The 23,916-nt window shown below is 42.4% G+C and overlaps 1 pseudogene; it reads right to left on the minus strand.

Moving 5' to 3' along the window:
• Window positions 1–4,279: 4,279 nt before the first annotated feature.
• Window positions 4,280–22,075, minus strand: LOC117348134 (annotated as a pseudogene).
• Window positions 22,076–23,916: the final 1,841 nt, after the last annotated feature.

The raw sequence follows: 23,916 nt of genomic DNA on the forward strand, positions 1-23,916 counted from the left end.
GGGCTGACTGGATGGACCGTTCAGGTCTTTATCTGCCGTTATTTACTATGTTACTATGTTACCTGGCAGAAACCCAAAGAGCAGCAACATTCCAGAGCTGAGATTGTGATGTCATAATGCCTCATTCACCAATGCTTAAGAGCCAACCTCAGCAGTGATGTCACAATGGCTTGATTAGAAGGCAACTTCAGCATTTGGAACCTAGGACAATACCAGGTGGACTTTACAGTCTATGGTCCAGAAATATCAAATAAGAGACAAGTTAATTTAATCATGCAATTTTAATGAGAATAACTAATGGGCAGACTAGATGGACCGTTCAGGTCTTTATCTGCCGTCATTTACTATGTTACTATGTTACCTGGCAGAAACCCAAAAAGTAGTAACTTTCTAGAGCTGAGATTGTGATGTCATAATGCCTCATTCCACCAATGCTTAAGAGCCAACCTCAGCAGTGATGTCACAATGGCTTGATTAGAAAGCAACTTCAGCATTTGGAACCTAGGACAATACCAGGTGGACTTTACAGTCTATGGTCCAGAAATATCAAAGAAGAGACAAGTTAATTTAATCATGTATTTTTTAATGGGTATAACTTATGGATGGACCGTTCAGGTCTTATCTGTCGTCATTTACTATGTTATCTCAGCCGGATCAATGTAACTCTTTATATTGTGGTGTTACATTGAATTTGGAAAATTAGGTTGCAGTTGCTTCAAAATACAACTGTAGAGCAAAAAAGTATGCTTGGGTTGCTTCTTCTACAAAGCCATGGCAGCTATACTCACATGATAAATACACCAAAACCCATAGGAATTGAATGGGCTTCAGTGCATTTACCACGGCTTTGCAAAAGGGGCCCATAGTGAAAAACCCTTTGTTTTACAGCCGACTCCGCTTAAGAGCACGGCCTTTTTGGACCGGATCGCCACGTGCGCTTAAACGGAGTGTGCGCGCTTAATAGGAGTAGCACCTGTTAGTCATGAAAAAATTACAGTATGCTGTAGTCAAATGCAATAAAACTTTTATTCAACCCCAAACACACCGAATACAATGTAATACGGTACAGTTGTAGAAACAGTACTGTTTGGTCTAATGCAGTACAACTTTTTTTTCAACCAAAAACCTACTACATTTTACCATAATAATCAGTCATTGTGTTCTGCACGCAGATTGCACGATCCAGGCTGAGTATCCGACTACTGATGCTGTAGCCCTGTTTTTGAAGTCAGAGAGTTGTTTTTTGTTTTTTTTTAAATGAATATATTTTCAGAGACATTGTGTTATTTTAACTATTTGGTATCATCCTAACAATCTTAAAATAAATTTCATCCATATTAAACTATCAATCCTATTACACATCCATTCCCTCTCCCCACTATATAACCCGACCCTTCCCTCCCAAAAATCAATAAACTGATATCTTAGCATAAATTCCCCCAGTTCATTTACAAAAAATAGATAATTCTAAATCATATTAATATAGGGACTTTGGATCATCTGTTGTATTTTTGTCCATTGATGCTTGGTTTTATATTTATATTTATCTACTTCATGTTAAACCTACTTTAGATAAATATAAAAGTCACCTTTTCATGATATTAACAGGAATAGGGGTTCAACTGATTACTCATAATTGGAAAAACCATGATAGGATTAATTTTACTTTTTGATGGGTAACTGTGTGAACTACATATAAGTATGAAAGGATGATGGCGGAACGTTGGGGGAATAATAACATAGTAACATAGTAGATGACGGCAGATAAAGACCCGAATGGTCCATCCAGTCTGCCCAATCTGTATCAATTTAAATTATTTTTATTTTTTATTTTTCTTCTTAGCTATTTCTGGGCGAGAATCCAAAGCTTTACCCGGTACTGTGCTTGGGTTCCAACTGCCGAAATCTCTGTTAAGACTTACTCCAGCCCATCTACACCCTCCCAGCCATTGAAGCCCTCCCCTGCCCATCCTCCTCCAAACGGCCATACACAGACACAGACCGTACAAGTCTGCCCAGTAACTGGCCTAGTTCAATCTTTAATATTATTTTCTGATGTATGGAATCCATTGACTAATTTTATTGCAGTATAATTAGGGTTGTTTCTTTCTTTTTTCATTAGAGTCCTTGCATATCCGTGGAGGGGGGAGCGGTGGGGGGAATGTATCTTAAGGAGATAAATTATTTCATTATAATAGTGAAATCATATCATATGTATTATTGCTTTATTAATTAAGACTAGTCATTAAGCCCGTTACATTAATGGGTGCTAGAATATATGTCTGTCTGTCTTCCTCCCGCTGACTCTCTCTCTCTCCCTGGCCCCCTTTCTCTGTCTGTCTTTCTGTCCCTCTCCCTGCCCCTGTGTCTTTCTTTCTTTCTGTCTCCCTCCCTCCCGCTGTCTGTCTGTCATTTTTTCCCATTTCCCTGTGCAGCAGCATTTCCATCCCCATTTCCCTGTGCAGCAGCAACAGCATTTCCCTCCTATCCCCCCCCTTTCCTGTGCAGAAGCAGCAGCGATATTTCCCTTCCCCTCCAGGTCCCTGTGCAGCAGTAGCAGCTTTTTCCCCCCACCCCCCTTTTCCTTCTCTTACCGCAATCTGGCCTGCTCCGTTCGGCCCCTCCCCCTTCTTTTACTGCGTTGTCCTACTCGATCTGGCCTGCTCCTGTCCCTCCCATCCGACCCTTCCACCGCCGACAAACCTCCCGGCTCCAGCAGCATTGGCAGCACTTTAAACATGCTGCTTCGCGGCCTTCTACTGCCGATTTCCTCTGCCGCGTCTGTCTCCAATGATGTCATCAGAGACACGGCAGAGGAAATCGGCAGTAGAAGGCCATGAAGCAGGGTGTTTAAAGTGCTGCCTACGCTTTTGGAGCCGGGAGGTTTGTGGAGGGTCAACAGGTGGAGCGGGGCTGCTCTCCACCACTACAACAAATTCTCAGTTGCTGCCACTGGAATGCAAGCTGCCCAAAGCTCCCATATAATCAGACCACCTGAAATTCAAGCACACAGTTTTTCTTTTTAAGTTTAAAAGTGCCGCCGCCTCTCACCGATCCCCGCTAGCGACGGAAGCCTTCTCCGATGCTGGTGCGGCTCGTGAGAGGAGCCCCACACCACGGCTTTCAATCTTGCTTGAGGAGGTGGAGAGCAGAAAGTCCAGCGCTGCCGGCCAGTCCTGGCGGTCACGGAGAGAGGGAGCGATGTATGCGCGCATGCGCAATCCTGTGGCCACAGACCTACTGATCACAGATCAGAGATCACGGAAGCACGCAGGTTTAGTGCGCATGCGCGGCTAGGGTTTTATTATATAGGATAAGAAGGGGAGGAAATGATTGTATTAGTATATCAATGTATACACTTCCCCCTCCCCATTCGCAGTTTCCCTACTCGCGATTTCACATAATCGCGATTTTTTTGGGGGGGGGGAGGAGGGGAAAAAAACCCATATTTTTTTCTTCTCCCCCGGCATCCTGGCCTTACCTGGTGGTCTAGCTGGTTTTCGGGGCAGGAGCGATCTTCCTACGCTCCTGCCCCGTGCAGATAGCCATAGGAAAAGGCTGTGGGGAGTTCCGTAAGTCCTCTCGAAAACCAGCTAGACCACCAGGTAAGGCCGGGATGCCATGGGGAAGGCAGAAGGGAGGCGGGGTTGGGTCAGAGCTGGATATTTTGCGGTTTTTTGCCATTCGCGGTCTGGCTCTGCCCCTATCCCCTGCGAATAACGAGGGAGAAGTGTAGTTAATAGTGTGATTTCATATAGTTTGTATGACTTATCATTTGTATTGCACTATTAAAGTTTAAAAATCAATATAGATTAAAAAAATTTAAAAAAAGAAGTCAAGAGAGTTTTTTTCCCCCCATTGAGGGTTTTCTCTCTGTCTGTCTTTCATGGGCAGACCAGTGATCATTTGAAAACCCTCCCTTTTCTAAGGCCTTGTGTGCTTCAGGGAGTTCTATTTGAATTCTGAGGTCCTTTTGTTTAATTATCAGAAGATGGGCTTGCCATGGATTACCCTACATTAAGCTGGGACACTCTAGCATCTAGACCAGGGCTGCCCAAGTCCGGTCCTCGAAGATCTACTGGCAGGCCAGGTTTTCAGGATATCCACAATGAATATGCTTGAGAGAGATTTGCATGCCAAGAAGGCAGTGCAGCCAAATCTCTCTCATGCATATTCATTGCGGATATCCTGAAATCCTGGCCTGCCAGTAGATCTCGAGGACCGGACTTGGGCAGCCCTGATCTAGACTATACACAAAAAATATAACAGATCATCTTAACTAATAACTCAAGCAGTTTTGGCATGCATTTATATTTTTGAAGGCACATTTTCTTCCATATTTTAGTAAAAGCTGTATAACGTCTTTGTTTCTCAAAGTGTATATTACAGGGTTCAGAAGTGGGGACACAATTGTGTACATCATTGATACAATTTTGTCATCTTTCATTGAGTAGGGTAAGATTGGTCGCACATAGGTGTATATTACTGTACTATAGAACACGGCAACCACATTAAGATGGAGGCACAGGTGGAGAAGGCTTTTCTTTTCTTGTCATTATTCGATCGGATTTTCACAATGGACGATATAATACAGATGTACGAGATAAGAGTCAACAAAAAGCAAGTTAATCCTAATAACAAATCAGCCACTAGAGTTGCATAGTCATTCACCGGTGGTGTCGGAGCAAGAGAGCTTTAATACAGGTGGGATTTCGCAAAAGAAATGGTTGACGACGTTAGGCCCACAAAAGGATAATCTGAATATTAATGCAGTGAGCAGAATGGAATTGAACGTGCCAATGAACCAAACAAACCCTGCCAAGCTCACGCACATTCTTTTGCTCATAATAACAGGATAACGCATGGGGAGACATATTGCCACAAAGCGATCTAAACTCATTACCGCAAGGAGCGAAAGTTCAGTACCCAAAAAGGAAGTGAAGAGGTACAGTTGGGCCATGCATCCGGAGAAGCTGATTGTATTCTTCTCTGTCAGAGTATTATGTAGCATCTTGGGAATAGCAGAAGATGAGGCAAAAATATCCAACATTGAGAGGTTAGTAAGGAAAAAGTACATGGGGGTGTGAAGCCGAGGCTCCAGGACAATGATTCCAATGATGAGTAGATTCCCCAGTAGGGGCCAACACGTAGAGGATTAGGAATACGACAAACAATGTTTTCTGGAAACCTAGTAGACGGAGAATCCAAGAATGACAATTTCTGTAACAAATGTCCCATTCATGCCTTCTATTGCCATCTGAAATAATAAAAAACAGCAAATTTTTAAATTTTCAGTGCACTTATTAAAACTAAATTGGATGAATATGGGTCACAAATATGGAGACTAAACGGTCCAATATTCAAAAGCACTTACCAATATAAAGCCAGCCACTATGGGCAGAACTCAGAAAATAGTGCCAAAGGTTAGGCTCTGAGATGATCCATGCCGGGATAGTATTCTAGAAATGGTATTCTGAGTGGAATGACCTTTATAGAGTCCTAGCCTTAGTGCGTATTAGAGAATGACACGGTGGCAAAATTCATCACCGTCCCCGTCACCCGCGGATAACGCGGGAAATAATCCCATGCCATTTTTCTAGTGTCTATTTCAACCTCGGTCCTTCTACACCAGCTTCTTCAAAGCAAAGCTTGTGGGTCAGTGGTTGTGGCCATTCATACTCCGATTCTGGATAATGAAGCCATTGTGACATCACTGATGTGATTGGCTCTTAGGCACTGGTGGAATGAGGCATATAGACATCACAATATCTGCTCTGAATGTTGCTGCTCAATCTCAACATTCTTCAAAGCAATGCTTGCGGGTCAGTGGTTGTGGCCATTCATACTCTGATTCTTCCCTCTCTCCTTAAGAAATGATATGAAGATGGTTCTCCCGCGGTTATCCATGGGGACGGGAATGGGTGATGAATTGTGTCAACGTGTCATTCTCTAGTACGTATCCCAGGCCTAACCTAGCAAACAATCATTTGCACCTGCAAAAGCTGGTGTAAATGTTGGGTCCCAAACTAATGGCAGTTAGACACGCAAATGACGTTATTCTATGACATGGTGTCTAAATCCTGGGCATGCCCTTATCCTTCCCATGCCCTTCCATGGCCACATTCTCTTGGGTGTTGTGCACCATAAAACTAGGCATGCATATTATAGAATAGGGCAGTGGTAGGCAATTCCAGTCCTTGAGAGCTGGAGCCAGGTCAGGTTTTCAGGATCTCCACAATAAATATACATGAGATAGATTTGCAGCTCAAGGAGGCGGTGCATTGCAAATCATCTCTACATATTCATTGTGGATATCCTGAAAACCTGACCTGCTCTGGCTCTCGAGGACCGGAATTGCCTACCCCTGGAATAGGGCATGGGACAGATCCATATGTAACTCCAAATAGGTGCTAATTCACACTTCTGATGCGTGGGCCCATTGTACACAAACGGCAGCACAGACTTCTAGCAGGAGTGTCACCTTATTACTCAAGGGATCAGGATTGTAAGATGCATTTCTTTTTTGAAATAAATTTATTTGAAGTATTAAGAAAAAAAATATTTTAAAAATCGCTGAAAATTTGATAAGCAAATTGAGTAATGAATCACGAATACCAGATAATATTCACTCTAGATTAGAGAGCTGAACGGGAACGGGGACGACGGGAATCCCGCGGGTTCCCCCTTTCGGTCACGGGGATCCTGTAGGGATGCCCCCTAGGGTCACGGGGATCCCGTGGGATGCCCCTAGGGTCACGGGGATCCCGTGGGGACGCCTCTGAGAGTCCGCGGGGTTCCTGCGGGGTTGGATCGCACTCGAGCCGCGAGGCTAGTCTCCTTCTCCTTACCTACCCTGCCGCAGCACACAGCGAACGGAAGTCTTCCCGATGTCAGCGCTGATGGGTGGGTACTTTGGCGGGGAACGGGTGGGATTTCCTGTCCCCGCGCAACTCTCCTACTCTAGATTTCCAAAACAGCTCAATTGTGAAATTAACAACCTGTCTCTTGCAATCTCTAATTTATCATTTAAAATGGTCCACAAAACTCAGTAATGTCAGTTTTTAAAAAGTATCTAAGGATAAGCCTGATGTTAGTGCTGAACGCAATAGTTGAAATTAATTTAAAAAAACCCAAAACCCAACAACAATTTTACTGACCATAGACAAAGCTTTATGGGAACAAGCGTTAGTTTAGCAAAAGCAAGTTTTGACATGTAAAGATACGTGGTTAGAATGAGCCGTATTGGTTATAAGCGAATTTGGACTTTTTAAGGCATTTCATAAAACTCCTTAATGAGAATCTCCTCAATAAATAAAAAGGCTGTGGATTAGGAGGCAATGTGCAGTCGTGGACTGGAAACAGGCTAAAAGACAGAAAACAGAGAGTAAAATACATTAGTCAGTTTGCCATTTGGAAAGGGTCAATAGTGGGCTGTTTCTGGGATTTGCACTATATACCATATTCATAAATGATCTAAAGCAGGGGTTATCCATCTCGTCCCTCGCCAGATCGGGTTTTCAGGATTTCCCACATGATTATGCATGAGATCTATTTGCATAAAATGGAAGCAGGGCATGCAAATAGATCACATGTAAATTCATTGGGGGAAACCCTGAAAACTCAACTAGATTGCGGCCCTTGAGGATCGACGTTGGACAACCCTGACCTAATGAAAGGAACGGCATATCTGGTCGACCAATGGCTGAGAACGCTGTCCGGTGGCGTCACGAAGGGGTGCAGGATAGAGCCAGACCGAGAGGGTGTTCCTTAAAGGATGCTTTCTCCGCTCCCGCCGGCTTCTTAGGCCTTTTTTTTGGCCTTGGGGGTGGTCCGGCAGCCGCACTGAAGTGCAGGGTTCCAGGAGGTTCTGGACCCGGCCGGCCTCTGCCAACCCCCCAAGGAGGCGTGCACCCGGGGCAGTCCTCCCCCCCCCCCGCCCTTGGTATGCCACTTATATCTGGTAACTGAAAATGCAGATGACACAAGTGGTCCTTTTTACAAAGGTGAGCTGCCAAGCAGCACATGCTAAAATTCTGAGCCACCCCATTCTATTCCTAATGCTGGCTTGGCATTTAGTGTGTGCTGCTTGGCAGCGCACCCTATGAAAAAGCTCACCCAAGTTATTTAAAAGACTTCCGTTTATTTAATGGGTGGACTATGACAGGATTGTAACTTGCAGCTAGAGAAGGAAATTCTGATCCTGTCATTGCCACTACTGGCTTATTCAAAGACCGTTAAAATGACAAAAGATTGTGAGAAGGAATATTACGAGACTTCTAAACAGGGTATTTAACTGGAAGATGAAAATTAATGTGGATAAAGTAATGCACAAAGGGAAAATAATCCCAGCTACATGAACACAAATGTTGGGTTCTGAGTTAGGAGTCACCCTTCCTAGGAAAAAAAATATTGGAGTCACTACTGCGGAACAAAAGCAATTTTCAGCCAAGTGTGCCATGGCTGTGAAAACAAAATGAACATTAGGGATTTTTCAAATAGAGATGGAGAATGAAGCTGAGAATATCCCATATAGGTTCATGGGCAACCACATTTTAAGTATTGTGTGCAGGTTTGGTTCCTCCATCTCAAAAATGATAGACCATGAGTAGAAAAACGTTCTGATAAGAGCTGTGGAATTGAAAGAGGGATGACGAAGAGAGGTGTAACAGAGTAGAGGATGCCTGAGAGGGGAAATGACAGAAGTTGATAAAACTGTGGATGGGGTAGAAAGGTTAAATAGGAAACGGTTGTTTAACCTTTTAATCAACAGTAAAACTAAAGAGTAAAACTAGAGGGAGGAGTGAACCCCAATTTATTAACAGATGGCTTATCCCATATAGTACAACACGATCACTTCGTTCATCTTCATTTAATCTTCTTTCCGTGCCTTCAATTAAAATGATAGGAACTAGAAGACAAGACATGTTCTCAGTTATGGCCCCACATTCATGGAATCTTTTACCACAATACATTAGAGAACTAAAAGACCTAACACTGTTTAAAAAAACGTTAAAAACCTTTCTCTTTAAAGATGTGTATGGATCTTAGGACAAAGAAAAAATCGATTATTTTTTAACCGTTACCTGGTTTTTTCTTTTTTTTTTTTAAACAGCTATTATAACCTCCCTTTTTGTTCTTCCCTTTTTTGTTTTTTCTTCTCTTCTATCAAAAATTGTAACTATTCCCCCTCTTAACCACACATGTCTTGTATGTCTTACCCACAAAATTATTTTAAACTTATGTCTACACTCAGTTTGTTAAGTGTGTTAAATTTTAACTAACAACAAATTTGTTTTTATGTCACCATTAACATTGTACTTGTTTAATTTATTAATATATGTTATTATTATTGTACATCGCCTAGCATTTAAATAGGCGATTCATCAGAATAATAAACTTGAAACTTGAACTTGAGTGGTAGGGCTCAGCGGCTCTTTTTTTTATTTGGTTTAGTTTGGAGGCGTACGAAAGGGGATCGGTATGCCTGGGAGGGAGATACATGAAGAGAGAAAATCTCCTGCCAGTTCAGCTGATCCTGGCAGGGGGAATCCCCTGGCTCAGCTGATGGGGATACCTCTGCTGTGATCAGACAAGGTAGTTGGGTGGTTTTTCATGTGGACATTTTGATTTTGAAAATGGACCAAAAAATAGACTTACTAAGGTCAAAAAGTCTGCATAGGTCATTTTAAAAAATAAAAGATAGAAAACTACTAATGAAACTAGCAGGCATGCAAGAGTGAAAACTAATCATAGAAAGCATTTTTTCAGCAGTATTAAGTTTAGCTGTGGAATCCGTTACCAGACAACATGGTCAAAGTGACTAAGAGAGTTGGAAAGAAGCTTGGATAAGCTCCTGGAAGAAAAGCCTGCAAAAAATGTATTAGCCAGGCGGACTTGGGAAAGTCATTGCTGGGAAAATTTGGATCTGCTGGGCTGGCTACTTATGGAGTAGAGAATGACAAGGGGAAAAATTTGGCCCCGTCCCCGCAGGAACTCAATTCTCCATCCTTTCTCTGTGAGTATTTGATGCTATCCCTGTCCCATTCCTGTAAACTCTGCCTTAACCACAAAAGCCTCGAACACTTATGATTTGAAAAGTGTTTGAAGCTTGTTCAGGTGAGGACGGAGCTTAGGCATTGGTGGAATGAGGCATTATGACATCACAGTCTGAGCTCTAGAATGTTGCTAATTAGGATTTTAAAGTGTTTGAGGCTTGTGCAGATGAGGGCGGAGCTAGGCATTGTGTGGAATGAGGCATTATGACATCACTAGTCTGAGCTATAGAATTTTGCTACTTATGATTTTAAAGAGTTTGAGGCTTGTTGCAGATGAGGACGGAGCTTGCAGGAATGGGGTATAGGGACAAGGAAAAGAACTTGCTGGGATGGGACGAGAAAATGAGTTCCCAAGGGAACGGAGAAAATTTGTCCCCATGTCATTCTCTGCTTGAGAGAACAGTATAGAAAATTGAATAAATAAATAGTGTCAAAAACCAGAGCTGGTATTGTGACATCATAATGCCTCATTCTACCAATGTCTAAGAGCCAACCTCATCAGTGATGTCACAATGGCCTTGATTATCCTATACTTGGCTCACTTTTACTACATTTTGATTTTTAGAGTGGTGCACTATAGAGAATGACATGGGGATAAATTTATCCTAATCCTATGCAGGAACTCAACTTCCCCGTCCTGTCCCTGCCCATTCCTGTAAGTTCTGCCTTTACCACACAAGCCTTGAACACTTATGATTTTAAAGATGTTTGAGGCTTGCGCAGATGAGGACAGGACTTGCAGGAATGGGGCAGGGACAGGAAAAGAACTCGATGGGGACGGGATGGGGATAAATGAGCCTCACAGCAGGACGGGGAAAAAATTTGTCCCCGTGTCATTCTCTATTACGGAGACAGGGTTCTAGGCTTGATGGAGCTTGATGTGATTTAGCGTGACTTTTCATACACATTAAAGTTTCAAGTTTATAAATTTTGTTATGTACGCAATATCAAAAGCTTCAAAGCGTATAACATTTTAAAAAATGGGGGCAGAACAAAACTCTTTTACATAGTTACAGTCAAATTCTATCCATTCTAATACATAACTGGAACGGAAGGTGAAAGGTGATGAACTACAAATTTTTAAAGAGATAAAGAAAACATTAGCGGGGAGCACATTGGTAGATAACAAAAAAAGGGGAAAAAAAGAAAAAGAAAAAGGATGTATCTGTAATCTATACAGTAAATCATAGTTAGATCGGCATCCTTCCGCCCTAATCCCTCTATCCTCCCTTGCCCCGACACCAACTACCACCAGATCAGCCCACAGACATAAAACTATCCTTCCCCTCTCTACACGGCATCCTCCACGCAGGTAAACTGGGTAGATCCCTCCTCTCCAAAATCACCGGCCTCTGGAACGATCTCACTGTCCCGCTGCGGAACCTGGGCTCCCTCCAACTATTCCGAAAACAACTGAAAACCTGCCTCTTCTCTAGTATATAATAATCTCTTCTCCTGATTACATCCCTTCTTTTTATGCTTTGTAAACCTCTTTCTCTTCTCTCGTCTCATATTTTTTTAAACTCTGTAAACCGTGTCGAGCTCCACTTCAGTGGAGAAGATGCGGTATATAAACCTAAGGCTTAGTTTAGTTTAGTTTAGTGATTTATAAAATTGTGTTGTCTATTTTTCAAAAGCGCCCTTGAACAAAAAACTTTTTAAGGAACGCTTGAATCTGTCTAAAGAAGATTCATTACGAATATAAATAGGTAGATTGTTCCAAAGCTGGGATACTATAACTGAGACAATGGTAGATCTTCTGGATCCTATTATCTTTAATGAAGGGATAGTCAATAGCTGTTGTTGTGTTGATCTTAATGCCCTGGATGGAGAATACGGTATTAAGAAACAATGTAAAAAGTTGGAGCATGAGTTTGCTGTATTTTAAAAGTCAACAGTAAAATTTTGAAGGTCTATTCTATGTGTGATTGGTAGCCACTGAGCTGCTTGTAGAAGTGGTGTAACGTGATCGTATTTTTTTTTTTTGAGTTATTGATAATTTTTATTGCTGTGTTTTGTATTATCTGTAACCTTCTTATTTCTTTTTTGTGTTATGCCCTGATATAAAGAGTTACAATAATCCAGCCTTGAAATGATTAATGATATGTATTAAAATGTTAAGGGCTTCGGGCTTTCGGACTTTTGATAAGGATCTAATGAGACGTAATTTATAAAAACAATTTTTAACCACTGAACTAATCTCAGATAAAATAACTACCGTATTTTCACGCATATAACGCATAAATTGTCAGATTGAGAATCTCGGAGAGAGCGAGACCAGAAGGCTTTGAGCATGCGCTAAATGCTCAAAGCCCAGTCCAGCCCGGCACGAGGAAGAAGGAGGATCTCCCTCGCACCGCCCAGCACAGCAACAACGAGGGAGGATCTTTGGGCACGGGCACTGGCACGTCCTGTGCATTGGTGCTGGTGCCAGTGCCCATCGGGTAAGAGATGTTTTTGCGGTGCTGAGGGGGATGTAGGATCGTGGGGAGGGGGGGTGACGCGAGCGGGGGAGAGGATACCTGTTCGCAGGCCAGAAGAGTAAGCGGGAGTGGGAGGAGGTTATAGCAGCATGCGCGGTATATGCGTGTGCGTGCTATATAAAAAATTTTTTTTACTGAAATTCTTTGGACCCGCGCGCTATACGCGAAAATACGGTAATCTCAGATAAAATAAAGCAGCACATTTTTCACTGAATTTAATAAGGGGAAGAATCTACCTAATTCCAATTTGAATCAAATAGTTTCACAATTTCTAACTAGACATAAAGATCGTCTGAAATCCTGGATTCTGCTTTTACAAATCACAAGTCACGTCTGCTATTTATTTTCTATCACAGGTGTGTTAACAAATATTTTGATCTCTCTCCGGTAAAGCCAATGAGGATCGGTTCTGTAAATGGTTCCGTCATCGTCGGCCGCCTAAAAAAAAAAAAAGGCCGCCTGAACATATGCCAATCACGGATGTCAGGTCAAAAGCGTGCCGGGACAAAGGCGCGAGCAGACAACCTGAGCGCAGTGCGGAGGCGCGCGCTGAAGAAAAAGTACTGTTTTTTAGGGGCTACGACGGGGTGTGTGTGTGGGGGGAACCCCCCATCTTTACTTCATACAGATCGCGCCGCGTTGTGGGGGGGCATTGTGGGGGGTTTGGGGGGTTGTAACCCCCCCACATTTTACTGAATACTTAACTTTTTTTCCCTGTTTTTTAGGGAAAAAGTTACGTTTTCAACTAAAATGTGGGGGGTTACAACCCCCCAAGCCCCCCACAAAGCCACCCGCGATCTGTATTAAGTAAAGTGGGGGGGCATCCCCAACAAAACCCCCCGTCACAGTCCCTAAAATACAATCTTTTTCTTCAGCACGCACCTCTGTCTTGCGCTCAGTTGTCGGCGCGCGCCTTTGTCTTCCGCGTTAATGTCTATGAACCGCCAATCACGGAAGGGCACCGTTTATAGATAACGTGGCTTCGTGAAAGGTAGTCACGAAATGTATGCCAGGATTTTAAAGGCCTACGTTTCCGGTGCCTACCTTCAAGTGAATCGTGGCTACGGAGGCGCCGTACGTTGCCTAAATCCACGTCCAACATTCGTCACGCCTATGGTGGCATTGGGTGTTATACAGCGCCTTCATAGCTTCGAGGGAAGGTGCTGGCAGCCACTTACGTCTAAAAACAAAACAATGTTTAAGTGGCTTTTTCGACTTAAGTTAAGTGCCGGGAAGACACCTAAATTTAAAGCACCATTAGTAATAAGGGGGAACGTACCAATGATCCTAGCATAAAGCCAGAATTTGGAATCCGATGAATTCAAAATTTTAACTTTTGAGGTGACACAAATTACTTTAGGGGTGATGTTGACTTTCCTGTAATTTAATGGCTTTCTTTTCCTAATTTTGTTGTATTCTATACTGTACATCCCTTTGATTTGTGTATTTAAAAAAAAAAAAAAAAAAAAAAGTGATTAGGCAGAAAATTATAAACATAAAACATTAAAATAACACAACGGGCTGTATCATTGTCTATGTTAAGAACTGTTCATTTTGTAAAACTTAATAAAGTTTTGAACAACAACAACAACAAAAATGCAGAATTTCCAAGCAAGGTCTCATTGTACACCCAAGACAAGTCTAATATTCAGCTCACTGGGCTCTTAAACCAGAAGTCTAAAATAACTCTAATCCATAACATTTGCCATTATTTACTCACCAAAAATGTTTGTCCTCTCGTGAGCAGCAGTTGGACGATTTCAGTGTTGAAGGGTGGCTTTTATAAGCTGGATGTGCTGCATTTGCACTGTCGAGTCCTATTTTTCAACATAATTCCTCTAAGGAATTTAAAAGTAAGTTTATATTGCATAAACTTTTCTGTTGCAATTGGCGTTCCTCTTGAGTATTCATCTGGTAACTTTTCCAGTCGCATGTGTAATGTAAGAAGAAGCTGAACATTAAATGAATTGATCTAAATTAAATGTGTAATTCCAAGTCAGTGTTTAAGTGATGTATCAACTACATTTATGCTGTATTGTCCATCGGCTTCTGAATCCAAGACTTCACTTCTACTGCAGTAACTACAGTGCTCCGCCGGTCCATTCGCGGTCGGCGATTTCGCTGTCCCGGTCATTTGCGGTATTTTCTGACCGCGAATGACCGGGCAGGATGAGGGCAGCCGGAGAGGCAGGAGAGAGCAGCCGGAGCACTGGCGAGTGAAGGAAATCACTCGCGGTATGCTCCGACCGCCTCTTCCTGCTTTGACACGCAGCTCCCTGATTGGTGAGGCCCGACTTCAGTGCAGGAAGAGGGAGGTCGGAGCATATCGCGAGGGATTTCCTCACTCGCCGGCGCTCCGGCTACATTTCTCCTGCTGCCCTCTCCTGTTCTTCCCCCACTAAAACCCGTAATTCGCGGTTTTTTCAGCATTCACGGGGGTTTCCTGGAACAGAACCCCCGTGAATATCGAGGGAGTACTGTAAACTGATGGAAAGCAGATTAAAGTTACATTTGATTTCTTATATACCATTTGCAAGCTATTCAAACAGTATACATTTGAGGTTCAGTAGGTGTGTTTCATTTTCCTGATGAAATTATCATCTGAGTTTGTACCTGAGGTAAGCTAAAGTTAATGTGTCCTTGCCAAGGTCACAGGGAGCTGTAGTGAGATTTGAAACCAGGCTCCCCAAACCAGGCTCCCCAGGTTTTCAGCTCCCACTCCAGCTCTGGCCATGAAGCTACTCCTCCATCTTATGACTATACTGCCAGAAGATTGGTACCACTCTTCAAACTTTCTTCTCAAATGTGTTTGAAACCAGATTCATATGGAGAAAAAGCACACGGAGGGGCATAATCAAAACATACATACAAGTCTGATTTGGGCAAATGGCGCTACACACCATGAGAGATGCCAACTCCCTCCTGCCTCAGCAACACAATGTTTTTAGTGCATCCAGGCCTCCCTCCAGGACCCCCACACTCCTACTCGACATGAAGGCCCCCTCTTCTGACTCCTTACAACACACCCACCAAAGCCCCAAAGAGGCCGTGGTGGGTTGGTGGGCTGTGGGGAGTCAGATCAGAGCCCTCCCCCCCATACCTTGTCATAGTCATCATCATAGAATCCAACATGAAGGATGCACACTCTCTCCTGCCAATTGGCCTGCCTCTGCAAATGGCGGGGCTTCCCCTTCCTGGTGCATCCTGGGATGCACTGGGAGAGGCCTAAGGTCCTGATTGGCCCGGATACCTAAGGCCCCTCCCTATGTGTCAGGGGGGTAGTATGGGGGTTTGTTTTGTGGGTTATTTATCGCCCGCCATTATCCAGGGCGAGTTACATGTTTAACATACAAAATAAAACATAACATTTATCATTCAAGTCACATCAAGAAAACACATTGTATTGCCAAAGCAGGAGGGAGTAGGCATCCCTCCTGCCTCTGTTTTTTGCTTGGGGGCATTGTTGAGAGATCACCATCGAGGGGGGGGGGGTGTTGGCATAACTTTTTTTTATTGGGACAGATATTGAGCGTGAGTAACACACGCACACCTTTGCACATTAAAAAAAAAAAAAAAAGCTTCCTGCTCCAAACAGCTGAGAGGCAGAAGGCTGCTTAGAGGGGCTTCCCCTGCAGCTCAGCTGTTCAGGATTCCCCTACTGGCTCTGTAGTTGGTTTTCCAACAACTGGTGTGGGTGAGATTATGGCCATCCGACAAACTGATTTGACACGGGAAGCCATTTGAGCATTGATTGCTGTTCAGAAATCAGACAAACATTGGCCCCACAGTGACCCATAGGGTCTTAATGACCATTTGTAGTGCATCCACGCCCTGGAGTCCACTCGCCATTTCTGCATTTTTTCTGTATCGCCTCTATCCTATGGAAGTCCCTTCCCCATTAGAACTCTTTGATAGTCTTATCCAATGTTTAGGGGCCTCCTTAAATTCCTACATATTCTTTTGAGAATTGGCGGTATAGAAGAATAAAGTTATTATTATTATTATTATTACTACCTAGAAGATGGGGCAGACTAGCAGCATGTGTGCAGTTTTTAAATAGCATTTTTTTTAAATGAGTCTCCTCTATATTTTCTTCTGTTCTATTGATATTATGTAATTCCTTTCTTCTTCTTATGATTTTTAATCTAAGCTGCTTTGATTTTATATAAAAGGCAGTATATCAAAATGCCAATTAAACTAAACTAAACATCCCCCCCTCCAATATTCAATGGTTTTTAACTGAGGATTTATACAATTTCAGTTCAATTCAATCCTCAATTTATCCTTCTCCACTGAGCCTTCGCTCCAGAATGGTGCTGGACAGCTCTGAGTCTGGCCTCCATCTTGTTAGGCCGTATGATACAATCGGGTTGTACAACAGGAATGGCTTTTGGCCTCAAGAGCAGCCAGCACTGTTTTGTTATATGGTCACATCACCATATAAGACCAGACAAAAAAATGGGTAATTACCTCATGGCTAGCTGATGCCATTTTGAAAAAAGGACCCTATAGATCAGCAGGAGGAATTTGGGGTGGGTGGCAGGACTAGGAAGACTTGGCAGGGCAGGAGGAAATGCCAACCATTCTGGCCCCTTTTCAATGACTACAGTGGAGTTAATTAGACTCTAAAGGGTGAGGGACATAGACAAGCTAGGGACTCAGTAGAGAGCTTTCCTACGCTGTTGTTTTTGCTTGTCTCCTTTTGTTATATTTAGATACTAACTGATGCCCCGGAGTTGCACGGGTAATTTAATTAATAGCAATAACACTGTAAATGGATTCAAATAAAGTACTTATAGTGGTGAATGAAATTATTTTTTTACAGCTTAATAAAAAGTACAATATTCAAATTATAATGTGAAATATTTGACAAAATGAATACAATACAACTAACGCAAAACGTGATTATAAACAACAATTTTAGTTTCACCTCCTGGAGCAAGAACATATAAATTATTGGGTGAACCCACCCCTTGAGCAAGCAACATAGAGTTGTGGGCCCGCGAGACCCCCAGAACATATCACCCCAGGTAGTGAAGGATCTGCATACCAAGTTTCGTTCAAATCGGTCAAGCCGTTTTTTGAATTACTGTGAGAATGGCAGCTTTTTACATTTTTTCCATTGACATGAATGGGTGAAATCTGATTTTCTGTTTGTAGCTCCGCCCACGTGTGCAGGTGGGCCGCGAGACCCCCAGAACATATCACCCCAGGTAGTGAGGGATATGCATACAAAGTTTTGTTCAAATCGGTCAAGCCGTTTTTGCGTGATCGCAGCCCATACACACACACATACATACACACATACCTCCGATTTTATATATATAGATTTATTTATTTAAGCATTTATATATCATGTGGTTTGCATTCAGGTACTCAGGTATTTTTCCCCGTCTGTCCTCGTGGGCTCACACTCTATCTAATGTTCCTGGGGCAAGGGGGGGGGGATAAGTGACTTTGCCCAGGGTCACAAGGAGCAGTGTGGGATTTGAACCCACAACCTCAGGGTGCTGAGCCTATAGCTCTAACCACTGCGCCACACCCCTCTCAAAATAGAACAAACTTCAAATAAGATGGAAGAAAATAACACGAGATCCAAATGAAACCACATGCAAATGTTAGAATGCACAGCGTTAACTTTTATTTTGACCCAGAAATTAAACCACCATTTTTCAATATTCAGGTTCTAAAGAGAAAGGAGATCTGAAAGTCTTATTGGTCCTTTTCTTGATCAGATAAAACAGTGTCATTCATAATGAGTTCCTCAAATTTAAATTTTCTTACAATATAGGCTTCTTGGTTACATCAAATAACAGAAAAATAGTGTAAAATGCCACTTATATGGAACAATACCACATCAGTATTGTTAGCCCATTACAATTTAGGGCTATACTATACGGCCTCAGAGATAGAGCCTACGCACAGCAATACAATCACAAGCTGAGATGATCCGCGTAGTTGTAATACTCCTGCTCCAATCATTGGCCAATAAATACTTTTTTTTGTGCTTTTTTTTTAATATATATACCGTATTTGCCGGCGTATAAGACGACTTTTCAGTACCTTAAAATCCTCCCCAAAGTCGGGGGTCGTCTTATACGCCGGGTACTGTTTTACATGCCCTTACTACCTTCTCTGCTTGCAGCACAGAGCCGAACGGAAGTCTTCCCGACGTCAGCGCTGACGTCGGAGGGGAGGGAGGGCTTAAACAAAGCTTAAACAAAGCCCTTCCTCCCTCCGACGTCAGCGCTGACGTCGGGAAGACTTCCGTTCGGCTCTGTGCTGCAGGCAGGGCAGATAAGGAGAAGGAGAGTAGCCTCGCGGTTCGAGTGGCTACCAAGAGAGAGGGGCGGCCGCCCCGCCCCGGTTGCAGCACAGCCGGCCAGGTTCCCTTACTTTTGTGGCACTTCCCCGACCGACCGATAACAGCCCGGGTCCGACAATCCTCCCTGCCCTGTAGCCGCGAATCTAAATACCTTCTTACAGCAGCTGTAAGAAGGTAATTTAGATTCGCGGTTAAGGGCAGGGAGGTTTGTCGGACCGGGGCTGTTGTCGGTCGGTCGGGGGAAGTGCCACAAAAGTAAGGGAACCTGGCCGGCTGTGCTGCACCCGGGGCGGTAGAGAAGGTGTGCGGAAGAAGGGGGTCGTCTTATACGGCGAGTATAACACAAAACTCTATATTTTAACTAAAAGTTGGGGGGTTGTCTTATACGCCCAGTCGTCTTATACGCCGGCAAATACGGTAGTATTTATCTTAGAGCTAATATAAACCCCTTCACCAATCAATTCTGAAGATGTAGTACTTTTTCAAAGAATCTTCAGCAAGTACTGTGCATATTATCCAGATTTGAAAAAACCCAGACCGCAAAACTTATCTGTTATTTAGTAGTCTTCACTGTTGGAGACTTTTTTTAAAGCCTCGTTTAGTCATGTTCCGTCTGCCGACGCGGCCCCGCGTTTCGCGGGAATTACATACAATCCGCTGCGTCAGGGCCACCGGGACATTAACAATCACGACGCACAATCGGTGCCTTCGGTCACAGCTTTTCAAACATTCAAAATAAAACAAATCACCTTAACTAATAACTCAAGCATTTTTGACATGCATTTTCATTTATGAGGTGAACATTTTCTTCCATATTTTTGCAAAAGCTTGTATAAACTTCTTTGCTTCTCAGAGTGTATATAGAGGGTTCAGAAGTGGGGACACAATTGAGTATATCACCGATACAAATTTGTCATCGTTCTTTGAGGAGGAAAACATAGGTTGCACATAGGTATATATTACTGTACCGTAGAACACGTCAACCACATTAAGATGGGAGGCACAGGTGGAGAAAGCTTTTTTCTTCTTGTCATTCGATTGGATTTTCACAATGGACAATATGAAACGAACAAGATCCGTTTCTTGGTCCCGAAATCGTCCTGCAAAACATTCTATCATCTATTACAGACGTCCGGAGGCAATTTCCTTAGGTAAGAAGGATTCACAGAAGGCCCAAAGAAATTACCTGTTTTATTTCCAGAATACATTCAGTTATATATCCTTTCACATGGGTCAGTGGTAACCATCACAGGAAAAGGGGGATGGACAAGAGAGGGGAGGGGGTGCGTGAGCAGGATATGTACTTCATTGTTTAAATCTTAAAGGTGTTAAGAGCTGTGGGGGGTTGAGCCTTCATGTCTCAGACAACTAACCTAGTTAACATAAATTAAATGACCTCTTCCCAAACCATTAAGAGAGTAAACAGAACATTTTGCATTTGATTACTTCCAGCATAGACAGAGGCAGAAAACTTATCCTTTCCTTTCACAATATAATACAGATGTACGAGATAATTGTCAACAAAAGTTAATCCTAACAGCAAATCAGCCACTAGAGTTACATAGCCATTCACCGTGGTGTCGGTGCAAGAGAGCTTTAACACTGCTGGGATTTCGCAAAAGAAGTGGTTGACCCACAAAAGGATCATCTGAATACTAAGCCACTGATCACCATGGAATTTATAATGCCAATGCACCATGCCAGTCCTGCCAAGCCCACACACATTCTTCTGCTCATAATAATTGGATAACGCATGGGGAGACATATTGCCGCAAAACGATCGTAACTCATTACGCAAAGGCGTGCGAGTTCAATACCCCAAAGGTAGTCGTGGTAGAGACTTAGTAATTGGGGCTGGGAGATGTATCATTCGTCCTTAAAATCTGCATGTTCAACAACCTGAAGGGGAATCATTTCCTTGATGCACTACCTGGCTCATTGTCAAAAGACAAATGCCGTCCCCAAAATGGCATATATAATAATAATATTATTATTATTATTTTATTTTTATATACCGCCAAAGCCATAGTAGTTTCGAGGCGGTTTACATCAAGAAGAGCTGGTACAGTCGGCGAAGGAAAAAATAACAATGAAGACTTTGGAGACAGCGAAGAAAAAAATAACAGTGAGGATTTTGGTTACATAAAGTCATAATGTGGGGAACAAAGAACATGTGACTAGGAATACAGTAGAGGGTTTTAAGGGTTACAAATCGGTTGAACAGGTTTGTTTTAACTAGTTTACTGAAGTTAAGGTAGGGATGAGGAGTGTTTGATGAAGTTGCCTAGCCAGTTGTTTTGTTGACTTGCTTGGAAGTTCTGTTTAGGAATCCTTTTGTATTGGCAGGTTTTTGTTTTTTTTTTAGTTCAAAAAGTTTTATGATTTTATAAAAGATGAAATACAAAGCCAACAACATGCCGTGCTCCAACAAGGAGCACATTATAACAATGTAATGTAATGTAATTTATTTCTTATATACCGCTACATCCGTTAAGTTCTAAGAGGTTTTCAGAAATATACATTAAAATTATAAGTAAGAAAGGTACTTAGAAGTTCCCTGACTGTCCCGAAGGCTCACAATCTAACTAAAGTACCTAGAGAGTAATAAAGTGCAAAGTAAGGAAAGAGAAAAAAATGAAAAATAATCAATTTAACAAAATTGTGTGCTTTGAAAGATAGAAGAGAAGAGAGAAAGGAATAGATGCAGAAGGAGGAACCGTTGAAAAAAAAGAATTCTGGAGAAATTTAAATGATAGAATATAGAAAAAAAAAAAAAACCTTGACTTCAATCCACAGTTTCAGCTTCAATATAAAGGACTTTTACAGGTAAGAGATTTGGTTGATAGATCTAGGCTGTCCATGTCTCCTCTTCTGTGATGGTCTCCTCCTTGAAATCCTTTCCACCTTAGATCACCCCATGCTCCAACTGCTATCTCGAATAGCCGATCCAAGGAGACTGCTCCAGAAGAGGCCTGTGGTGGTTGTAAGAAATTCCTCCCTCTTGAAAAAGCCACTCGGTACTGATTCTGGTACATGTTGGTGCTGTTGGTAGCTGGGACTGACGGGTGAACCTCTGTTTTGTTGCTGCTACCTTCCCCACAACGCATGGATTCTCTACAACGATGAGAAACTCCTGAGAAAAACCGGGCTGATGGACGCCGGGATTTCGGAGAGGAAGATTTCAGGTTCCGGGCCTGGCAAGCCTTGAACATTGCCGTTAAAAGCCAAAGTCATTAACAAATGTGAAGTGCATCCACAGTGGAATAATAGTCATAAATGATTGAATGCATCAGAAATAAAATAGAAGTTGAAAAGACATCAGTTCAGGAAAAAAACATAATACATATTAGGTGCTAAGTTCTGACAGTATACCAGAGTAATCAGTTTAAATGATCCAAGCATAAAATAAAGAAATTGACATAAACAATATTAAATGAAACATGGTAAAACGGAGAGAGGTGCCTGAAATTAGACCCTTGCAGTAGTCAAGGGTCTGATTTACAATATTCAAGCAAGGGGGACCAAATTTTTTGCATAAGAGGACACGGAATTATTGCGTTCAGCAAAATGACATTCATATTTCACGAGGAGACAAATTGAGTTTCCACCATTGATTGACATGTAATTTAATGGAATCTTTCCAATTGTGGAGAATAGTGGAGAGAGCAGTAAATAAAAGTATAATTAACAAACCGTTCATGAGTAATGGATGACGGGAGGAAGAGAGTATCGAAGAGCCATTAAACAATAAGTCAAAGGAAAACGCATCGGTAATTTGCAAGATACGGGCAATTGTAGACCATACATTCGACCAGAAAGATGAGACATATGTACAGGAGTAGAGCACATGAAGTAAGGAGCCATCAGATGATGTACAGGTCCAGCAACAACCGTTCGTATGACCGGGTTTATTGTGGCTGATTTAGCAGGAGTCCAAAAAGCCCTGGCTGAACAAATGTAGCACTTGAATGTTTTATTCGCTAAAACGTCCAAATTGTCATTTTCAACACCTATTTTCCAGGTTTACTACGCCACCTGATAGGGACTACGGACAGCCAGATAATTGTCACCCTCAGTAACTCTGCAGTTATTCAAGGACACTAGCTCTCGAACCCAGCCAGATCACTAGAGGGTCCTGAGACAGTCCGGCGCTCAGCTTATACGCTTTTAAAACGGGTCGAACTGTAGGCGTCTTTGGGCACCGCCCAACCCTAAACGTCTTGTTTCATTTCTAGCACTTGGACGTCCTGATGTAATCACGCCCAGGTCAATGTAATGTATCAGACTAGGAAACGGGGACTACTGTATACAATGCATAAAAAATATGGTAGGATTATGAAAACATTGCTTGGGAAAAAAACCCCAGCTTCACACAATTAGTCAGCGCTGCGTACACCTTTCAGCGCTTTAGAAATGATAATAGTAGCAGTAGTTCCAACCCCTTTACCATTTTAGATGCTATTCTCTGAACCTTTATAATTCCATTATATCATTTTTGAGATAACGGTGACCAGAACTGAACACAATACTCTAGGTGAGTCCACACCATGGAGAGATACAAAGATTTTTGTATATATATTTTTTAAAATTTGATATTCGGTATGTCAGTGTACAATTTCTTTTATAGTGTGTGCATGTCGATGTGGCGGCGGATAAATAAACAAATATTTTTTTTTATAATATAATATAATACGTTGTGCTCCGTCCCTGGCAGTGTTCAAATCCAAGTTATACCTAGACCCACTATAATCTCCCCAACCCTAAAATGTCCTGTCTAAATTAGAATGTAAGTTCTTCTGAGCAGGGAATGTCTCTGTGTTAGAATGTATGGCATCTGGTAACTATGATTTGGATTTTTCTTCCCAATGTGCATTTGCCTACATTAAATTGCATCTGCCGTCTGGATGCCCGGTCTTCCAATTTCCTAAGGTCATCCTGCAATCTTTCACAGCCCGCGTGTGTTTTGCAAGTGACACAAAATCTATTCAATCACCTCACTTGTCATTCCAGTTTCTAGATCATTTGCAAACACGTTAAATAGCACCGGTCCCAG

Source organism: Geotrypetes seraphini, chromosome 14, assembly GCF_902459505.1.
Source record: "Geotrypetes seraphini chromosome 14, aGeoSer1.1, whole genome shotgun sequence".
Classification (NCBI taxonomy): domain Eukaryota; kingdom Metazoa; phylum Chordata; class Amphibia; order Gymnophiona; family Dermophiidae; genus Geotrypetes; species Geotrypetes seraphini.